Source organism: Chiloscyllium punctatum, chromosome 27 (genome assembly GCF_047496795.1).
Source record: "Chiloscyllium punctatum isolate Juve2018m chromosome 27, sChiPun1.3, whole genome shotgun sequence".
Classification (NCBI taxonomy): domain Eukaryota; kingdom Metazoa; phylum Chordata; class Chondrichthyes; order Orectolobiformes; family Hemiscylliidae; genus Chiloscyllium; species Chiloscyllium punctatum.
The window spans coordinates 74597462-74611340 of NC_092765.1; positions in this window are offsets into that span (position 1 = coordinate 74597462).

Sequence of the window (13879 nt, forward strand, 5' to 3'; positions counted from 1 at the left end):
AACCATCACGGCCCGACATACCTCCCACTGTACAGTAACCGTCACACCCCCACATACCTCCCAATGCACAGTAACCATCACACTCCAACATATCTTCAACTGTACAGTAACCATCACACCCCAACATACCTCCCTCTTTACAGTATCCATCATGGCCCGACATTCCTCCCATTGTACAGTAACCATCACGGCCCGACATATCTCCCACTGTACAGTAACCATCATGGCATGACTTACCTCGACTGTACAGCAACCAAAGCTTCCCGATATACCTCCCACTGTACAGTTGCCATCACGGCCCGACATACCTCCCACTGTACAGTAATCATCATGGGCCGACACACCACTCACTGTACACTGACCATCACCGCCTGACATACCTCCCACTGTACAATAACCATCACAACCCGACATAGCGCTCACGGTACAGTAACCATTACGGCCAGTCATACCACCCACTGTACAGTAAACATCACGGCCAGTCATACCTCCCACTGTACAGTAACCATCATGGCCAACATACCTCCGACTGTACCGTAACCATCACACCCCGACTTACTTCCCACTGTACAGTAACCATCACGGCCCGATATACCTCCAACTGTACAGTAACATTCACTGCCCGACACACCTCCCACTGTACAGTAACAATCACACACCGACACACCTCCCACTGTGCAGTAACCGTCATGGCCCGACATAACCCCCACTGTACAGTAACCATCACACCCCGATATACCCCCACTGTACAGTAAACATCACAGACCGACATATCTCCCACTGTACAGTAACCATCACACCCCGACATACCTCCCACTGTACAGTAACCATCACACCCCGACATACCTCCCACTTTACAGTAACCATCACACCCTGACACACCTCCCACTGTACAGTAATCATCATGGCCCGACATACACCCCATTGTACAGTAACCATCACAGCCCGATATAACCCCCACTGTACAGTAACCATCACAGCCCGACATACACCCCATTGTACAGTAACCATCACGGCCCGACATACCTCCCACTTTACAGTAACCATCACAGCCCGACATACCCCCCACTGTACAGTAACCATCACAGCCCGACATACCCCCCACTGTACAGTAACCAACACGGCCCGACATACCTCCTACTGTACAGTAACAATCACGGCCCAACATCTGTCCCACTATACAGTAACCATCACGGCCTGACATACCTCCCACTGTAAAGTAACCATCACGGCCATTCATATCTCCCAATGCACAGTAACCATCACGAGCCGACATACCTCCCACGGCACAGTTACCAAAACACCCCGACATACCTCACACTGTACAGTAACCATCATGGTCCGACATATCTCCCACTGTACAGTAACCATCATGGCCTGACAGACCTCCCACTGCACAGTAGCCATCACGGCCAGACATACCTCCACTGTACAGTAACCATCATGGCCCGACACACCACTCACTGTACACTAACCATCACCGCCCAACATACCTCCCTCTGTACCGTAACCATCACATGCCGACATTCCTCGCACTGCACAGTAACTGTCACATCCCGACATATCGCCAACGGTACAGTAACCATCACGGCGCGACATACCTCCCACTGTAGAGTAACCATCACGGCCAGTCATAACTCCCACTGTACAGTAACCATCACGGCCCAACATATCTCCCACTGTACAGTAACCAACACACCCCGACTTACCTCCCACTGTACAGTCACCTTCACGGTCCGACATACCTCCCACTATACAGTAACATTCAAGTACCGACACAACTCCCACTGTACAGTAACCATCATGGCTCGACATACACCCCACTGTACAGTATCCTTCACGGTCCGACATATTTCCCACTGTACAGTCACCATTACAGCCCGACATAACCCCCACTGTACAGTAACCATCGCAGACCGACATATCTCCCAATGTACACTAACCATCATGGCCCGACATACCTCCCACGGTACTGTAACCATCACACCCCGACATACCTCCCACTGTAAAGTAACCATCAAGGTCCGACATACCTCCCAATGCACAGTAACACCACACCCCGACATACCTCCCACTGTACAGTAACCATCACACCCCGACATATCTCCAACGGTACAGTAAACATCACACCACGACATACCTCCTTATTTACAGTTACCATCACGGCCCAACATACCTCCCACGGGAGGGTAACCATCACGGCTCGACATACTTCCCTCTTGACAGTAACCATCATGGCCTGACATACCTCCCACTGTACAGTAACAATCACGGCCCGACACACCTCCCACTGTACAGTAATCATCACACACCGACACACCTCCCACTGTACAGTAACCATCTTGGCGCGACATAACCCCCACTGTACAGTAACCAGCACACCCCGACATACCTCCAACTGTACAGTAACCATCACAGACCGACATATCTCCCACTGTACAGTAACCATCACACCCCGACATACCTCCAACTGTACAGTAACCAGCACGGATCCGCATACCTCCCACTGTAGAGTATCCATCACACCCCGACATATCTCCCTATTTACCGTAACCATCAAGGCCCAACATAACTCCTACGGTAGGGTAACCATCACGGCCCGACTTACCACCCACTGTATGGTAACCATCATGGCCCGACATACCTCCCACTGTACTGTAACCATCAGGGCCCGACATACCTCCCACTGTACAGTAACAATCACGGCCCGACACACCTCCCACTATACAGTAACCATCACACACCGACACACCTCCCACTGTACAGGAACCATCTTGGCCCGACATAAACCCCACTGTACAGTATCCATCACGGCCCGACATATCTCCCACTGTACAGTCACCATCACAGCCCGACATACCCCCACTGTACAGTAACCATCACAGACCGACATTTCTCCCACTGAACAGTAACCATCACGGACCGACATACCTCCCAATGTACAGTATCCATTACAGCCCGACAGACCTCCCACTGTACAGTAATCATCACGGCCGGACATACCTCCCACTGTACAGTAACAATCACGGCCCGACACACCTCCCACTGTACGGAAACCGTCACAGCCCGACATACCTCCCACTGTACAGTAACCATCACGGTCTGACATACCTCCCACTGTACAGTAACCATCATGGCCCAACATATCTCCGACTGTACAGCAACCATTACCGCCCAAAATACCTCCCACTGTAGAGTGTCCATCACGGCCGGACATATCTCCCACTGTACAGTAGCTATCACGGCCCTACATACCTCACACTGAACACTAACCATCATTGCCCAACATACCTCCCACTTTACAGTAACCATCACACCCCGACATTGTTCCCACTGTACAGTAACCATCAGTGCCCGACATACCCCCAACTGTACAGTAACCATCACACCACGACATTCCTCCCACTGCACAGTAACCATCACGGCCCTACATACCTCCCACTGTACAGTAACCATCACACGACGACATACCTCCTACTGTACAGTAACCATCACACCCCGACATTGTTCCCACTGTACAGTAACCATCATGGCCCGACATACCCACTACTGTACAGTAACCATCACAGACCGACATATCTGCCAATGTACACTAACCATCATGGCCCGCCATACCACCCACGGTACTGTAACCATCACGGCCCTACATACCTCCCACTGTACAGTAACCACCACACCCCGACATATCTCCAACTGTACAGTAACCATCACGGCCCAACATACCTCCCACTTTACAGTAACCATCACACCCCGACATTGTTCCCACTGTACAGTAACCATCACGGCCCGACATACCTCCCACTGTACTGTAACCATCACTGCCCCACATATCTCCCACTGTACAGTAACCATCACACGCCGACATACCTCCCACTGTACAGTAACCATCACACCCCGACATTGTTCCCACTGTACTGTAACCATCACGGCCCCACATACATCCCACTGTACAGTAACATTCACGGCCCGACATACCCCCACTGTACAGTAACCATCACAGAATGACATATCTCCCACTGTAGACTAACCATCATGGCCCGACATACCTTCCACGGTACTGTAACCATCACACCCCGACATATCTCCAACGGTACAGTAAACATCACACCCCGACATACCTCCCTATTTACAGTAACCATCACGGCCCAACATACCTCCCACGGTAGGGTAACCATCACGGCTCGACATACTTCCCTCTGTACAGTAACCATCATGGCCCGAAATACCTCCCACTGTACTGTAACCATCAGGGCCCAACATACCTCCCACTATACAGTAACAATCACGACCCGACACACCTCCCACTGTAAAGTAACCATCACACACCGACACACCTCCCACTGTACAGCAACCATCTTGGCGTGACATAACCCCCACTGTACAGTATCCATCACGGCCCGACATATCTCCCACTGTACAGTAACCATCACAGCCCGACATAATCCCACTGTACAGTAACCATAACAGACCGACATATCTCCCACTGTACAGTAACCATCATGGCCTGACATACCTCCCACTGTACAAAACCATCACACCCCGACATACCTCCAACTGTACAGTAACCAGCACGGCTCCGCAAACCTCCCAAAGTACAGTAACCATCACACCCCGACATACCTCCCTATTTACCGTAACCATCCCGGCCCAACATACCTCCTACGGTAGGGTAAACATCACGGCCCGACTTACCACCCACTGTATGGTAACCATCACTCACCGAAACACTTCCCACTGTATAGTTACCATCTTGACGCGACATACCCCCCACTGTACAGTATCCATTACAGCCCGACAGACCTCCCACTGAACAGTAACCATCACGGCCCAACATACCTCCCACTGTACAGAAACTGTCACGGCCCGACATACCTCCCACTGTATAGTAACCATCACGGTCCGACATACCTCCCACTGTACAGTAACCATCATGGCCCAACATATCTCCCACTGTACAGTAACCATCACCGCCCAACATACCTCCCACTGTAGAGTGTCCATCACGGCCGGACATATCTCCCACTGTACAGTAACCATCACGGCCCTACATACCACCCACTGTACAGTTACCAACACACCCCGACATACCTCCCACTGTACAGTCACACTCACGGCCTGACATACCCCCACTGTACAGTAACCATCACAGAATGAGATATCTCCCACTGTACACTAACCATCATGGCCCGACATACCCACCACTGTGCAGTAAACAACACAGCCCGACATACCCCCCACTCTACAGTAACCATCAGTGCCCGACATAACCCCCACTGTACAGTAACCATCACACCCCGACATTCCTCCCACTGCACAGTAACCATCACGGCCCCACATATCTCCCACTGTACAGTAACCATCACACGCCGACATTGTTCCCACTGTACAGTAACCATCACGGCCCGACACACCTCCCACTGTTCAGTAACCATCACACCCCGACATACCTCCAACTGTACAGTATCCATCACGGCCCCGCATACCGCCCACTCTACAGTAATCATCACACCCCGACATACCTCCCACTGTACAGTAACCATCACAGCCCGACATACCTCCCACTGTAGAGTAACCATAACACGGCGACATACCTCTCACTGTACATTAACATTCACGGCCCGTCATACCTCCCACTGTACAGTAACCATCACACGCCGACACACCTCCCACTGTACAGTAACCATCATGGCCCGACATATACCCCACTGTACAGTAACCATCACAGGCGGACATACCCCCCACTGTACAGTAACCAACACACCCCGACATACCTCCCACTGTACAGTCACACTCACGGTCCGACATACCCACCACTGTACAGTAAACAACACAGCCCTACATACCCCCCACTGTACAGTAACCATCACGGCCCTACATACCTCCCACTGTACAGTAACCATCACGGCCTGACAGACCTCCCACTGTACAGTAACCATCACACCCCAACATACCTCCCTCTGTACTGTAACCATCACACCCCAGCATACCTCCCACTGCACAATAACTATCACAACCGACATACCTCCCACTGTACAGTAACCATCAGGGTCCGACATACCTCCCACTGTACAGTAACCACCACACCCCGACATACCTCCCCCTGTACAGTATCCATCACGCCCCGACTTACCTCCCACTATACAGTAACCATTACACCCCGACATACCTCCCACTGTACAGTAACATTCACGGCCATTCATACCTCCCACTGTACAGTAACCATCACGAGCCGACTTACCTCCCACGGCACATTTACCAAAACACCCCGACATACCTCCCACTGTCCAGTAGCCAACACGGCCCGACATACCTCCCACTGTACAGTAATCATCATGGCCCGACATACCACCCACTGTACGGTAACCATCATGGCCCCACATACCTCCCACTGTACAGTAACCATCATGGCCTCACATACCTCCCACTGCACAGTAGCCATCACGGCCAGACATAACTCCAATGTACACTAACCATCACAGCCCAACATACCCCCCTCTGTACCGTAACCATCACACCCCAACATACCTCCCACTGCACAGTAACTGTCACAACCCAACATACTGCCCATGGTACAGTAACCATTACGGCCCGACATACCTCCCACTGTAGTGTAACCATCATGGCAAGTCATACTTCCCTCTGTACAGTAACCATCACGGCCAGTCATACTTCCCACTGTACAGTAACAATCACGGCCCAACATACCTCCCACTGTACAGTAACCATCACAGCCCGACATACCCACCACTGTACAGTAACCATCACAGCCCGACATACCCCCCACTGTACAGTAATCATCACACCCCGACACACCTCCCACTTTACAGTAACCATCATGGCCCGACATACCTCCCACTGTACAGTAACCACCACACCCGACATACCCCCCACTGTACAGTAACCATCATGGCCCGACATACCTCCCACTGTACTGTTTTGATCACGGCCCGACATATTTCCCACTGTTCAGTAACCATCACACCCGACATACCCCCCACTGTAAAGTAACCATCAAAGGCCGACATATCTCCCACTGTACACTAACCGTCATGGCCCGACATACCTCCCACTGTACAGTAACCATCATGGCCCGCCATACCTTCTACGGTACAGTAACCATCACGCCCAGACTTACCACCACTGTACAGTAAACATCACCGCCCGACATACATGCCACTGTACAGTAAACATCACGGTCCGACATATCTCCCACTGTACAGTAACCACCACACCCCGACATACCTCTCACTGCACAGTAACCACCACACCCCGACATACCTCCCACTGCACAGTAACCACCACACCTCGATATAACTCCCACTGTACAGTAACCATCACGGCCCGACATACCCTCCACGAAACAGTAACCATCACGGCCCAACATAGCTCCCAGGGTAGAGTAACCATCACGGCCCGACTTACCACCCACTGTACAGTAACCATCACGTGCCTACATACCTCCCACAGTACATTAACCAACATGGCTCGACATACTTCCCACTGTACAGTAACCATCCTGGCCCGACATACCTCCCACTGTACAGTAACCAGCACACCCCTATATATCTCCCACTGTACAGTAACCATCACGGCCCGACATATCTCCCAATGTACAGTATCCATTACAGCCCGACATAGCTCCCACCGTACAGTAACCATCACGGCCCGACATACCTCCCACTGTACAGTAACCGTCACAGCCCGACATACGTCCCACTGTACAGTAACCATCACGGTCTGACATACCTCCCACTGTACAGTAACCATCACCGCCCAACATACATCCCACTGTACCGTAGCCATCACGGCCCAACATACCTCCCACTGCACAGTAAACATCATGGCGCGACATAACGCCCACTGTACGGAAACATCATGGCCCGACATATCTCCCACTGTACAGTAACCTTCATGGCCTGACATGCCTGCCACTGCACAGTAGCCATCACACCTCGACATACCTCCCACTGTACAGTAACCATCACGGTTAGTCATAAGTCCCAATGTACAGTAACTATCATGGCCAACATACCTCCCACTGTACAGTAACCATCACACCCCGACTTACCTCCCACTGTACAGTAACCATCAAGGCCCTACATAACTCCCACTGTACAGTAACAATCATGGCCCGACACACCCACCACTGTACAGTAAACAACACAGCCCGACATACCCTGCACTGTACAGTAACCATCAGTGCGCGCCATACCCCCCACTGCACAGTAACCATCACGGCCCGACATACCTCCCACTGCACAGTAACCATCACGGCCACACATATCTCCCACTGTACAGTAACCATCACACCCCGACATACCTCCCACTGTACAGGAACATACACGGCCCGACACACCTCCAACTGTACAGTAACCATCACACCCCGACAAACCTCCCACTGTACAGTAACCATCATGGCCCGACATACACACCACTGTACAGTTACCATCACAACCCGACATACCTCCCACTGTACAGTAACCATCACGGCCTGACGTACCTCCCACTGTACAGTAATCATCATGGCCCGACATACCACCCACTGTTCGGTAACCATCATGGCCCGACATACCTCCGACTGTACAGTAACCATCACGGCCAGACATACGTCCACTGTACAGTAACCATCATGGCCCGATACACCGCTCCCTGTACAATTGCCATCACCGCCCAACATACTTCCCTCTGTACAGTAACCATCACACCCCGACATACCTCCCACTGCACAGTAACCATCACAACCCGACATACCGCCCACGGTACAGTAACCATTACGGCCAGTTATACCTCCCACTGTACAGTAACCATCACGGCCAGTCATACCTCCCACTGTACAGTAACCATCACGGCCCGACATACCTCCCACTGTACAGTAACCATCACGGCCCTACATACCTCCCACTTAAAGTTACCAACACACCCCGACATACCTCCCACTGTACAGTGACCATCAGAACACGGCATACATCCCACTGTACAGTGACCATCAGAACACGGCATACATCCCACTGTACAGTAACCAACATGGCCCGCCATACTTCCCACTGTACACTAACCATCACAGCCCGACATACCTCCCACTGGACAGTAAAAATCACTGCCCGACATACCCCCCACTGTACACTAACCATCACAGCCCGACATACCTCCCACTGGACAGTAAAAATCACTGCCCGACATACCCCCCACTGTACAGTAACCATCACAGCCCGACATACCTCCCACTGTCCACGAACCATCACGGCCCTACATACCCACCACTGTACAGTAACCATCATGGCCCGACATTCCTCCCACGGTACAGTTACCATCACACCCCGACATACCTCCCACTGTACAGTAACCATCACACCCCGACATACTACCCACTGTACGTTAATCATGACGGCCCGACATACCTCCCACTGTACAGTAACATTCACGGCCCGACACCCCTCCCACTGTACAGTAACTATCATGGCCCGACATACCTCCCACTGTACAGTAACCATCGCACCCCGACATGCCTCCCACTGTAAAGTAACCATCACGGCCATTCATACCTTCCACTGTACAGTAACCATCACGGCCCGACATACCTCCCACGGCACTGTAACCAAAACACCCCGTCATATTTCCTACTGTATAGCAGCCATCACGGCCCGACATACCTTCCACTGTACAGTAATCATCATGGCCCGAATTATCACCCACTGTACGGTAACCATCATGGCCGGAAATACCTCCCACTGTACAGTAACCATCATGGCCTGACACACCACTCACTGTACACTAACCATCACCGCCCAATATACCTCCCTCTGTACAGTAACCATCACGGCCCGACATACCTCCCACTGCACAGTAACCATCACAACCCGACATACCGCCCACGGTACAGTAACCATTACGGCCAGTCATACCTCCCACTGTACAGTAACCATCACGGCCAGTCATACCTCCCACTGTACAGTAACCATCACGGCCCGACATACTTCCCACTGTACAGTAACCATCACGGCCCTACATACCTCCCACTTAAAGTTACCAACACACCCCGACATACCTCCCACTGTACAGTGACCATCAGAACACGGCATACATCCCACTGTACAGTGACCATCAGAACACGGCATACATCCCACTGTACAGTAACCAACATGGCCCGCCATACCTCCCACTGTACAGTAACCATCACGGCCCAACATACCTCCCACTGTACAGTAACATTCACGACCAGACACACCTCCCACTGTACAGTAACCATCATGGCTTCATACACACCCCACTGTACAGTACCTATCACAGCCCAAAATACCTCCCACTGTACAGGAACCATCACACCCCGACATACCTCCCTATTTACAGTAACCATCACGGCCCGACTTACCACCCACTGTACGGTAACCATCACGGCCCGACATCCTTCCCACAGTACATTAGCCATCACGGCCCGACATACCTCCCACTTTACAGTAACCATCATGGCCCGACCTTCCTCCCACGGTACAGTAACCATCACACCCCGACATCCCTCCCACTGTACAGTAACCATCACACCCCGACATACCACCCACTGTACGGTAATCATTACAGCCCGACACACCTCCCACTGTACAGTAGCATTCACGGCCCGACACCCCTCCCACTGTACAGTAACTATCATGGCCCGACATACCTCCCACTGTACAGTAACCATCACACCCCGACATACCTCCCACTGTAAAGTAACCATCACTGCCATTCATACCTCCCGCTGTACAGTAACCATCACGGCCCGACATACCTCCCCTGGTACTGTAACCAAAACACCCCGACATATTTCCTACTTTATAGCGGCCATCACGGTCCGACATACCTCCCACTGTACAGTAACCATCACGGCCCGACATACCTCCCACTGTACAGTAACCATCACGGCCCGACATACCTCCCACTGTACAGTAAACATCACGGCCCGACACACCTCCAACTGTACAGTAACATTCACGGCCCGACACACCTCCCACTGTACAGTAACCATCACAACACGACATACCTCCCACTGTACAGTGACCATCAGAACACGACATACATCCCACTGTACAGTAACCAACATGGCCCGCCATACCTCCCACTGTACAGTAACCATCACGGCCCGACATACCTCCCACTGTACAGTAACCATCACAGCCCGACGTACCCCCCCACTGTACAGTAACCATCACGGCCCGACATACCTTCCACTGTACAGTAACCATCACGGCCCGACATACCCCCCACTGTACAGTAACCGTCACACCCCGACATACCTCCCACTGTACAGTAACCATCACGGCCCGACATACCTCCCACTGTACAGTAACCACCACACCCCGACATACCTCCCACTGTACAGTAACCATCACGGCCCGACATACCGCCCACTGTACAGTAACCGTCACACCCCGACATACCTCCCACTGTACAGTAACCATCACACCCCGATATACCTCCAACTGTACAGTAACCATCACACCCCGACATACCTCCCTATTTACAGTAACCATCAGGGCCCAACATACCTCCCAGGGTAGAGTAACCATCACGGCCCGACTTAATACCCACTGTACGGTAACCATCACGGCCCGACATACTTCCCACTGTACAGTAACCATCACATCCCCACATACCTCCCACAATACATTAACCATCACGGCTAGACATACTTCCCTCTGTACAGTAACCATCATGGCCCGACATACCTCACACTGTACAGTAATCATCATGGCCCGACATAGCTCCCACTGTACAGTAACCATCACACCCCGACATACCTCCCACTGTACAGTAACATTCACGGCCAGACACACCTCCCACTGTACAGTAACCATCATGGCTTCATATACACCCCACTGTACAGTACCTATCACAGCCAAAAATACCTCCCAATGTACAGGAACCATCACACCCCGACATACCTCCCTATTTACAGTAACCATCACGGCCCGACTTACCACCCACTGTACGGTAACCATCACGGCCCGACATCCTTCCCACAGTACATTAGCCATCACGGTCCGACATACCTCCCATTTTACAGTAACCATCATGGCCCGACCTTCCTCCCACGGTACAGTAACCATCACACCCCGACATCCCTCCCACTGTACAGTAACCATCACACCCCGACATCCCTCCCACTGTACAGTAACCATCACACCCCGACATACCACCCACTGTACGGTAATCATTACAGCCCGACACACCTCCCACTGTACAGTAGCATTCACGGCCCGACACCCCTCCCACTGTACAGTAACTATCATGGCCCGACATACCTCCCACTGTACAGTAACCATCACACCCCGACATACCTCCCACTGTAAAGTAACCATCACGGCCATTCATACCTCCCGCTGTACAGTAACCATCACGGCCCGACATACCTCCCCTGGTACTGTAACCAAAACACCCCGACATATTTTCTACTTTATAGCGGCCATCACGGTCCGACATACCTCCCACTGTACAGTATCCATCATGGTCCGACATACCACCCACTGTACGATAACCATCATGGCCCGAAATACCTCCCACTGTGCAGTAACCATCATGGCCCGACATACCTCCCACGGTATTGTAACCATCACGGCCCGACATACCTCCCACTGTACAGTAACCATCACGCACCGACATACCTCCCACTGTACAGTAACCATCATGGCCCGACATACCTCCCAATGTACAGTATCCATTACAGCCCAACATATCTCCCACTGTACAGTAACCATCACCGCCTAACATACCTCCCACTGTAGAGTATCCATCACGGCCCGACATATCGCCCACTGTACAGTAACCATCATGGCCCGACACACCACTCACTGTACACTAACCATCACAGCCCGACATACCTCCCACTGGACAGTAAAAATCACTGCCCGACATACCCCCCACTGTACACTAACCATCACAGCCCGACATACCTCCCACTGGACAGTAAAAATCACTGCCCGACATACCCCCCACTGTACAGTAACCATCACAGCCCGACATACCTCCCACTGTCCACGAACCATCACGGCCCTACATACCCACCACTGTACAGTAACCATCATGGCCCGACATTCCTCCCACGGTACAGTTACCATCACACCCCGACATACCTCCCACTGTACAGTAACCATCACACCCCGACATACTACCCACTGTACGTTAATCATGACGGCCCGACATACCTCCCACTGTACAGTAACATTCACGGCCCGACACCCCTCCCACTGTACAGTAACTATCATGCCCCGACATACCTCCCACTGTACAGTAACCATCGCACCCCGACATGCCTCCCACTGTAAAGTAACCATCACGGCCATTCATACCTTCCACTGTACAGTAACCATCACGGCCCGACATACCTCCCACTGTACAGTAATCATGATGGCCCGAATTATCACCCACTGTACGGTAACCATCATGGCCGGAAATACCTCCCACTGTACAGTAACCATCATGGCCTGACACACCACTCACTGTACACTAACCATCACCGCCCAATATACCTCCCTCTGTACAGTAACCATCACGGCCCGACATACCTCCCACTGTACAGTTACCATCACAGCCCGACATACTTCACACTGTGCAGTAACCATCATGGCCCGACATACCTCCCACTGTACATTAACTATCATGGCCTGACATACCTCCCACTGTGCAGTAACCATCACACCCCGACATACCTCCCACTGTGCAGTAACCATCTCGGCCCGACATACCTCCCACTGTACAGTAACCATCACAGCCTAGTTTACCTCCCACTGAACAGTAACCATCATGGCCCGACATACCTCCCACTGCACAGTAAACATCACGGCCAGACATACCTCCCACTGTACAGTAAACATCATGGCCCGTCACACCACTCACTGTACAGTAA